The sequence below is a fragment of the Diaphorina citri genome, unplaced genomic scaffold (assembly GCF_000475195.1).
Source record: "Diaphorina citri unplaced genomic scaffold, Diaci psyllid genome assembly version 1.1 scaffold177, whole genome shotgun sequence".
In the NCBI taxonomy this organism is placed as follows: Eukaryota; Metazoa; Arthropoda; class Insecta; order Hemiptera; family Psyllidae; genus Diaphorina; species Diaphorina citri.
Window position 1 is genome coordinate 274,151 of NW_007377614.1, and position 11,114 is coordinate 285,264.

Consider the following 11,114-nt stretch of genomic DNA (forward strand, 5'->3'; position numbering starts at 1 on the left):
TATGCATAAAGCATAAACATAGAATAATCCTACATATAATTATATGTAGATGCATAGCTGGATAGATAGATAATGATACATAAAACCCTCTAAGCTGTTTCCTAAGGTTCATGTCAATGAATTAATGAGGTATGGAATACTCCAAATATTGATACGAGCCTCTTCAATAACATAGGCACGAGATTAATCCGTGTGGATTAAGCAATCTAATGGGTTCTATTATCTATTTAGACTTTGATTCACCAATGGAACTGCTTAACCCAATGGGATTAACGATTTCATTGTGTGGCCTTGGATGTTAATCTGCCGACAACTGAGAGAAGCCTTGTAAGCGCTAGGTTGCGGCTGGCTTTCTTATATCCTGTCATAAATGTCATTAAGCGTGTAACCTACGATAAATTTTATGACTTGACTTGGACTCGAACCCCCAAACTCCAGCTTCCACCGTTCTAACCACTACACCACTGAGGTTGGTAACTAATGTACACTGAAGAGGTTGGATAGAAAGGGAGCCATTTGAAGAGAGAGGGGGGAAGGAGGGAGGGAGACAGATTGTAAAATAAAAAGAGATAAAAAAATATTTTGTAAAGGATGATGCATAATATACGGTCTTCAATGGAGCAATTGCAAATGGGTAAAAAATATTAATAAATGGTCTATTCCTACGTAAAAAGTAGTGAAAAATCGAAATCTGAGGTCAAAACTCCGAAAAAGTAATTTTAAAAGGTTGAAAATTCAATTTTTAAGATGAAATTCTTAGCCTAACCCTAACCAGGAGATGAAATTCTTAGCCTAACCATGCAGCCACATAAAAAATCAAGTTGGAGTGGAAGTCTTGGAGTGACAAATGAGAAAAACCCAAGCCATAAAGTAATGTAGGTACGTATTTTTGAACCATTATAGCTTGAAAACGTGAATATTTGATCTACATGTTTCATTGTTTCCTCTTGTTGCTTTCATCTAGCTAGCTGCTAGATACTTGTTGATCTCACCCCGTAGCCTCATTCCTTATGTTACAATAAGATGATATTTTCTTTCTATTGCATTCTGCTATTGTTAACTCATGATGAAATTCTTAGCCTAACCCTAACCAAGAGATGAAATTCTTAGCCTAACCATGCAGCAGCAGCAGCAGCCACATAAAAAATCAAGTTGGGGTGGAAGTCTTGGAGTGACAAATGAGAAAAACCCAAGCCATAAGATAATGTACGTATTTTTGAACCATTATTATAGCTTGAAAACGTGAATATTTGATCTACATATTTCATTGTTCCCTCTTGTTGCTTTCATCTAGCTAGATACTAACTTGTTGATCTCACCCCGTAGCCTCATTCCTTATGTTACAATAAGATGATATTTTCTTTCTATTGCATTCTGCTATTGTTAACTCATGAGTGATTACTACAAATACATATACAATGCCGTACCTATATTGATTATTGGCATATTGCAGTATGTACTTGACTTGATACAATGCACTCTTGTCTCTCAGGGAGACTTTTCAATAAGGATACACATGTATTGATTATTGGCATATTGCAGTATGTACTTGACTTGATACAATGCACTCTTGTCTCTCAGGGAGACTTTTCAATAAGGATACACATGAGTAGAGATAAGGGAAGTAGGTATGAAATGAAAATAAAATACAGTGGATGCTTGCATACAATGTGACAAAACCCAGCACATTAAATACTTGTAAGCTTTGCATTCTGATTTAGGATTGTGTATGTGTATTAAATTTATAAATAAACGTACGGTAGATAATAAACAATTCACTGTAGTTCGGTAGGTAGTTATGCTATAGGTACTGTAATAAAATATTATACCGAAGTACCTTTAACTTCAAAGGTAAAAAAAATAGTTATAGAAAGGAGGGAGAGAGAGAGTACCAGGTGAGTTTAATAGTAAGGGATAGTAATTCGGTAATATTGGGATATTTTATTTTAATGCCTAATCGACAATGAAAATAATTTATTACACCTATGTTGATCCCTCCAGACACCTATGTTGATCCCTCCAGAGAGCTTCGAGATGTGGGTGTGGAGAAGGCTGGAAGGAATCAAGTGGTCAGATAGAGTCAGGAATGAAGAAGTGCTGAGAAGAGTTGTTGTATCAGTGGAGGACGAAGGAGAAAAATAAAATAAATTATACTGTAGTACAAGTTCTGCCGTCATATTCCGTACCAATCACTCTTCTTGCAGGAAAAAGGGTAAACAATAAATAATGTGCCTTCTTTGTGCTCGTGAAATGAAAATTTCAGGCGAAAAATCTTGTGGGAAAAGATTTAAAAAATTTCATATCACGAAATAAAAGCAAGAAATGTGCGATCTAAAAGGCTGTGCAATATGTTAATAATAATAAGTGCTTCGGAGGAAGCACATGATTGAGAGAAGAACTTATTTTATGCGTTGTTTATTATGCATATTTGATACTCTCCTGCTCCTCATGAATTTATAGTATCAATTTTTATGTGCATACTCCCCCTGCTCCTAATCCTCACTCCCTTCTACCTCCTAAATCTGTCTCCAATGCCTCCACCTCCTACTCTCTCCTAGCTTCACAACCCCAATATCTCTACCTCCTACCCAACTTACTCCCCTAATATCTCTCTATCTCCCCTCTTCCCACGATCCAACGAGAGTGGAGGGGAAGATAGCCGAATAAAAAATATTCACAAATTCGAGAGTGTAACTTTACCATATTATTATTATTAGCCCTTTTCCAGTTTTTCCGCCCGGGAGAGTTTTTCCATGCAGTTTATATTTTTATCCCAGTCTCAGTGGTGCAGTTACTGAGGTAATGGATTCATAACTACGGGGACTGCTTTTCGAATAAAGTTTTCGACTGTGATGAAAGATGCTTCAGCAGTCAGCACATAAAGGATAATTATTTTCTCTTCAAAATTTTGCGCCAATTGTGCCTTTGATGACCCGTAAAAGGCAATATTACCTACTTCTAGTTCGACAGTTACCTAAACCATCACTAGCTTATTCGGAATTCGGCTGTGGGACATTCAAAAAATTTTCAAAACAGGAGTCCATCAATTTGCAGTCCATCTGTTTGTTACGATTTTTTTTTTAAACTTTTATTATGATAGATTGAATTCTTGTAAATGTTGTATTTTTTAAAGAGCTCTCCTTTTTTCCTATATAAACCTACCTATTTTTCTGTTTCGTTATTTCAGATGGTGACCAATGAGCAAGTCGGTCCAGGAGGTACTACAGACCAAGGAGATTCTGGTACCACGCTGAGTAAACTAAGGCAAACCTTGTCTTCTAGTTTAAACGCTGCTCAGGATAAAGGTAAGTAGGAGTTTTTTATGTTTGTAGTACAAAAAAGGGAATCAGAAAATCATCAGAGAACAGGAGGAGGAGAAGAGAAGAAAATAGACAAGGTGAGAGAAAGCAAAGAGGTTATTGAAGTTAAGGGAGCGTGAAGTGAAAGGAAAAGTCACCGAAAAAAAAAGAAAGATTTCTCGAGAGTGAAAAGAAAAGTGGAAAAGAAGTTAGCGCTCAGCAAAGATGAAAACGACTCTCGAGATGTACGGAATGAAAAATTAATTAAAAAGTAAAAAAGAAGGGGGAGAAGAATAAGAAAGAAGAAGGAGGAATAAGAAGAAGGAGAGGCTGAAATAGGAAGGAAGAAGAAAGTTATCAGGAAAAGGAGAAAGGATGGGAATAAGAAGAAGGCAGAATAAAATTTCCCAAACAACTTAGAAATGTCTTTTGCGGGGGGAAAATATTGTCTAGAAACTGCGGATGAGAAGTGTTTTTACGTTTCTTGGTTTTGTCGTTAGTATCTTCCTCATTTTAGAAAGTGGAGGAGGGAATCCTATGATTCTATGTAAGGAGCAGGAGAGGCACTAATAAGCTTTGGACAATTTTATTGTCTGTCCTTTTGAAAACCTTTCCTTGCCCTAATAAGACCATCTCGATTTCTCTGACATTAACTCTCTCTCTCTCATTTCTCTTCTTTTTAGGGCATTTTTTTTTTCAAATTATAATGCCTTTAAGGTTTCATTAACTTATACATATTTAGGGTATTATGCTAATTTTGGGAAAGAAATCTACCTACATGGGTTCAGACTGCTAGGGTAAAGGGATTTTTAGTCAGATTTGAACAGGATAGAAAAAAATTATATACCTCTACGTATATTATGTATTATTTTGTGACTATTCTAACTAATAGGTAAAGAAATTCAGAAAACTTCTCCTCTACCTATACCCGGTATAAAAGTGAAAAAAAAAAAAAAAAAAATGCAAGACTAACGCGAACATTACTCTGGAAATTTTAATAAACTCCAGGCATCCAAGCAGACGGGCAGGGACTTCAAGGAAAATATTTCTCTTCTTTTCTCTTAAAAAAGAAGGTGGAGAAGTTTCTTAACAAATGCGTTGGAAAACGGGTTCGATTCCTACCCGGGGCGGATTTTATGTTAAACAGATTACCTATAGAGATTTTTTTATTTTATTTTTTTCTCCCTCTCTACGCTTTCGGGACGAGAAGACCTTAGCATAGAACAGCTTCTCTTCTATCAAACCTTCGTACATTCCTGTTAATGGAACCATTGGCAATATTACCTGCACGTGTAGTGTGAACTGTGACGTCAGAACTTGGAAAAGTCCCTCAGATTCTGAGAACTTTACCCCAAGGATTAGGTACATTTATTTTGAGAGAGCTATATTGAAGGGTTTTGTACAGCACCTAAATGGGGAGTATTGTGTCTCTTCTCGCCCATTTGATGAGAGGCATACTACGGGATGGGCATGCTGACACAGACCTCATGCGTCCAATGTAGCAGTTGTTTAATTGGTACGAAATAAAAACGGCGGTGAAACACTCATTTAAAAAAAAAAAAAAAGTATTAGCGCCGTGTCCATGTCGATTAAGTATGCAATATGCAACGTTTGTGAAATTGGTGGAGGTGACTGAAAACCATAGTAATACGAGTATTTACATACCTACCTATCTAGGTATTCAACTATTCTCTTTTACTGTTGGCCAGACTCCGAAAATTTGCTCTTGGCCTCCCTCCCTCGACAAAACACTGGATACGGTTCTGCCTACAGTTTCCATTTCCGAAAGGAAAATACACCTAAGGTATTAAAATTGAAATCGTTGCTATTACCTACACTTTCGGCTTTAGTGTTTCGTAGGTGCCTAGTGCCTAGAATGATACCCTCTAGCTAAATTTAAATTTCCTCTCTGTTTCAGACCAAAATCAGACAAGCCTGCAGCTCGTCTGGGTAATTGTCGAGTTTGTCTGAAGAGTTTCAAGCCTGATGATTATTCACGCGTATGTTATGAGTGTCATCAGAAAGTGTGTGAAGATTGTGCCTCCTATTCCAAACTAGATGAAAATCAGGATGAGGTAAGTGACCCCTCTATTGTTGTATTGTGTTCTTTGTTCTTGGACTAATAGGTATTTTTGGAGCCAAAATAAAAACCCTTAGGTATTGGTCTAAAATTCTAAATTGATAATTGATGATTCTCATGATTTTTTTTTATTATCTCAGAAAAAAACTATAAAAATTAAAAAAAATATTGAGACTAAAACGAAGAAAATGCGTTCACTAGATCGTGAGATACAGCTCTCGGAACATGAGAGTCTCAAGCACGCCGATATCATACCTAGCGACAACACTGTACTCCCGTGATGACGTCATCTACCAATATCGCACGACGCGCTGTGAGCTTATTACCATAGGGATTTGGGTTAGGGGCTCAAAGAGATCGAATAGGTACCTATCTACGCATTTTGTTATCACTATTTTTCAATAGGTATCAGCTTAGGTACTTATACCTATTTTCAAATTTAGATATTTTCATTCCATTTTTACTTTCTATTACCTTTACGTATAGGGAACCTATACAAGGTAATGAGAAAGTATTGCAATCGGTCCAAATTTTCAAAATCGGGAAATGGGTGGAAATATCCGTTTCGGGGTGCCCTGATTCCAAAAAAGTGGTTTTCAGCCCATGGTCTGTACGTATGTATGTATGTACGTACGAATCAATCATTTGCATGATACAAATTTCTTTACCCCACCGGGAATCGAACCCGGGGAGGTGCAAGGCGAGCGCAGTGACCACTACGCCATGGGAGCTGACTAAAATTCTTAATGACTAGAACTGAGCGGTTCCATTTTTGGTCTCACGAAAATTCCCTTCAAATATCTGTCATAAAAATATACCCTTGTGTGTGTGTGTGTGTGTGTGTGTGTGTTTTAAGAAAAAGGTAATAATAATAATGAAAACAGTTTATCTATAAAAATGAAAAAGTGACCGGAAGAAATAGCGCAGCCTCGGATGAAACTTTGCCGCGCGACCTGATTGGCCCTCAGCGCATGTTGGTTGGTTCTCGTATGACCACATGTGGGAAATATGCTAATATGAGTAACCCTTCTTTATCACAAAAGAAATCAACTTTCACTAAACAAAATCACCTTAGAATTGCAACATGGAATGTCGGTGGTATGAATGCACCTGGTAAATTGGAAAATATACTCAATGAAATGGAAATCTTGAATCTAGACATCCTTGGTATCAGCGAAACCTTTATGAATGACGCTGGCGATTTCACATCCACACTACCTAATGGAGACTCCTTTAAGATCTTTTACTGTGGTGGCAACAAAAGCAGGAGAGGTGTAGCTTTCATTCTAAATAAGAAATTAATGAACCAAGTGACCAGTGTTTATATGATATCTGAAAGAATAATTGGAATTAAAATCAATGCCAATCCAGTGAATATATTCATAATACAGTGCTATGCTCCAACGTTGGACAGCTCAGATGAAGAAAAGGCTGAATTCTATGACATGATAAGAACCACAATTGATGACAACAAAAAGTTCCAAGAAAATCTTATCCTAATTGGAGACTTGAATGCGAAAGTTGGTAATGCAAAAATTGAAGATATAGTCGGTCCCCATGGTTTAGGAACGCTCAACAGTTCAGGCGAAGATCTGGTAAACCTATGTAAAGAAAAACAACTCTTCATAACTAATACTTGGTTTGAGCAGAAGCAATCCAGCAGGCACACATGGACTTCTCCTGGCGGCGCAATAAAAAACCAAATCGACTACATATGCGTAAGCAAACGCTTCAGGAATTCCGTAACCAATGCCAAAGTAAGACCCAGTGCTGATTGTGGCTCCGATCACAACCTAGTAGTTGCCGACATCATTACAAGGCTGAAAAAACTTGCAAGAAAAGCCGTATCAAGAAAATGGAATCTAGAAAAAATCAAATGCCCCACCAACAAAAGCCTTTTTGCCCAGGGTATTGAGGAAAAATTAAACACCACTCTATCTCTTCCCAACAACGAAGCAGATGCAGATGAAGATGTTAACTCCAACTGGAACATCCTGAAAGAAGCCATAACCAAGACAGCAGAAGATGTTATTGGCAAAATACCATTTCAAGCCAAACAAAAATGGATGACACAAGAAATTTTAGAAATTATGGAAGAAAGGAAGAAATTCAAGAACAGAACGGATGCGGATGGCAAAGAAAGATACAAAGAACTAAGAAGACTAGTACAAAAGAAATGTCGCGAGAAAAGAGAAGAGTTCATTAACAAAGAATGTGAAGAAGCTGAAGCATTAGAAAGAGTGAATAGTTCAAAGTTTCACAAGAAAATAAAAGACATCGCTGGTAGAAAGAAAAATGTAACCTACTGTCTCATTGATGAAAATAACAAAGAAATATTTGATTCTGAACTGATTCTTAAAAGATGGAAAGAATACAGTGAGCAACTATACAATGAAGTAAGACCAAACATGCCTATCATCGAAGTTCAAGAAGACGAAATCCCTACTTTCACAACTGCAGATATCACTAAAATGATCAAAAAACTGAGCAATGGCAAATCTAGTGGTGAAGACAACATTCCAGCTGAATTTATAAAATCACTGAATCAAAATGAAATAATGCTTCTAACCAATATTATCAACAATATTTACAAAACAGGCTCCATCCCTAATGATTTCCTTCAGTCAATCTTCATTACTCTCCCAAAAGTCAACAAAGCAAAGCACTGCTCCGATTTTAGAACAATCAGTCTTATCTCACACACATCCAAGATTCTTCTACAAATCATCAAACAGAGAATTAACAACATCATTGAAGATAATCTAAGTGAGACACAAATGGGATTTCGCCAAGGCAAAGGATGTAGAGATGCTTTAACTCTGATGAGACTATTATTAGAAAAACATGTAGATAAAAACAAAGACGTTTTCTTAACATTCATTGACTATTCTAAAGCCTTTGATAATGTGAATCATGCAAAAATGATAGAAATACTCCAAAAAACAAATATTCCAAAAGCCGACTTAAGACTCATCATTAAGCTATATTGGGGACAATCAGGCAAAGTCAAAACATCAATGGGAGTCTCCGAAGAGTTTCAAATATCAAAAGGAGTGAGACAAGGTTGCATAATTTCACCCCTACTTTTCAACATCTATGTCGAACACATTATCAAAGAGTCAATCGGGCCTCAAGAACTTGGCATAAAGATAGGCAATCGTATCATCAACAACCTAAGATACGCTGATGACCTTGTACTAATATCAAACTCAAAAAACAACCTGACAGAATTAATGAAGAAACTCTATGACAAATCAAAAGAATACAGTATGAAGATCAACATCAAGAAGTCAAAACTGATGAGAGTTAGTAAGAAAGAAGGAGCTAAGATGAACAGTATAGTTATTGACAGTGAAATCTATGAAGAAGTAATGCAGTATAAATACCTGGGATCAGAGCTAACCAAAGACATGAGATGTGAAGTGGAAATCAAAAAGAGGATCGGCATGGCAAAATCGGCTTTCTGGAATCACAGGGACATGATGCGAAGAAATGTCTCCCGGAACACTAAACTCAGACTACTCAACACCTATGTATTTTCAATCCTTACATATGGTTGCGAGTCTTGGACATTGAATCCAACTCTAAGTCAAAGAATACAATCCTTTGAAAACTGGTGTTACCGCCGCATGCTAAAAGTGAGCTGGATAGATAAAGTAAGAAATACAGAGATACTAAGAAGAATGGGTAAAACAAGATTTGAATGGCTGAACACAATAAGAGACAGGAAGCTGAGATTTGCAGGCCATGTGATGAGAGGGTCAAGCGGGAGTTTGATGCTGGATGTAATGGAAGGTGAAGTGGAAGGAAGAAGACCAGTGGGAAGACCGAGGAGAATGTGGTGGGATGATGTGCTGGAATGGCTCGAGATTCAATCAAAGGAAGAGTTCAAAACCCTAGCTCAAGAAAGAAGACCGTTTGGCAACGCTGTTACTGCTGCTTTGATGAGATTGGCAACCATCGACTCCGATGACGCTACCTGATGATGATGATGATGTTAATGTACACTTAACATTACGTTTTTCGGTGATGTGGATAAAAAAAAATGAAGGGTCCGCATAAAAAATACGAGGAAGTAAAACAAATGGCGAATCGTAATGCAGAAAAAAAAAGCCCCAACTCAAAATTTAAAAAAACCCCAAAAAAAAAAAAAAAAAAATTTTTCCCCCCCCGTGAAAGGAGAGGAGGGAAGTTAATGGAAAGGTAGGAGAACGTAATGTAAAGAGAAAGAAAAATTCGAATTAGCTAATGTACATTAAACATTAACGAAAAGGAAAACTAGGCCAAGATAATACTTACTCATAGTTAGATACTTTTCACGTGACCTACAGAACAAATGTCAAAGTCGAAAAATGGCACATGTCGTTTTTGAGATAGCTATTTTCAGTAAATCGAAAACAAACAAATAAACATTCATTTCAAACCGTTGCAAGACGGTCGATTAACAAACGTAGACCTTCACTTCATTGGTCAATTAGACATCCTACCTTGCAGCCTTAAATTCAAGTTTCTAGATCTTGAACTGTTCCAAAATTGACTTCCATATAGTTAGGAATACCACCGTACTTCATATTGGGCTGAAATTTTGTATTTATAGTCTAGACATCAAAGAGTTTTGCACTAAAACTATTCGAATATTTGACTGTTATTAATCTAGTTCTCATTTTCTGACAGTAAAAATATTGTAGTTATGAGTATGTTCTCTCCATTAGGATATCAAAACCAAAACATGTTTTCTTTTATTCAGGGTGGGCTCATCTGGCTATTGCGTTGTAAAGTGCCAAGTTCGATATTAAGGAAACCAATTTTCTTCTTCCCTCTTTGTCGGAATTGAGAGTAGACAGACCTTTCAATCTAATGTCATAATAAAGCTTTCTCTAGCTGGGATTTTCATCAGTTCATTCAATAATTCAATACATGTGTCACAGACGAACACCATATTACCAGATTGGTACTTACCTACCTACACGCACAATGTATCCAAGTTTTCCAATTTTTTCCCATCATGTTAAAAAACCTTTATTGTATCTGTATGTGTCGAAATGTTGAAATCAAATTTTGTCATTCACTAATATTCATACTGTGTTCTAGGAACTTACGGAGACTCGTTGAAAAGTAAGCGTCTAACTAGGACGGACTTGATACACACAGACCATGATTGGTTGTATACTGTTAACAGTTTGAACTAATTTAATCATTTGGAATGTTATCTAATACCCAATAGAATATATGGTAATAACTAATAACAATAATAATACTGAGAAGTTTCCGATTCGATATCAAATGGTATCACATTTTAAGATGAGAGAACAATATAGTGAACGAGAGTTCCTCAGAGCTTACAATGATGACTTTGCGATCCAAGATTCCCTAAAACTCTGTTCGCAAGATAGCAACGAGTTATAAAACTATGACAATCATATTAGAATTCTGTGGACATTAGAAGGTCTCAGTAAATGGGTCCGTTCCTAACTTGTTTGAGTTTCACCCGCAAAACATTTTTTCATAATATTCCCTATATCCCAAAATGATTTCTCATTTAGATTTCATCATCTTTTATAAAACGGACTATGCTTTTGTTATCTATTGAATAGTCCTCATAACTTAGTGGATAATTTGGACATTTCTCATAACTGAGAAGGAAAATACGATCATAACCAAGTTAGAGCATGAGTCGAATCAGATTGGACTCATTTTTAATCAAAATGAGCACAAGTAAGATACCCATTTACCCC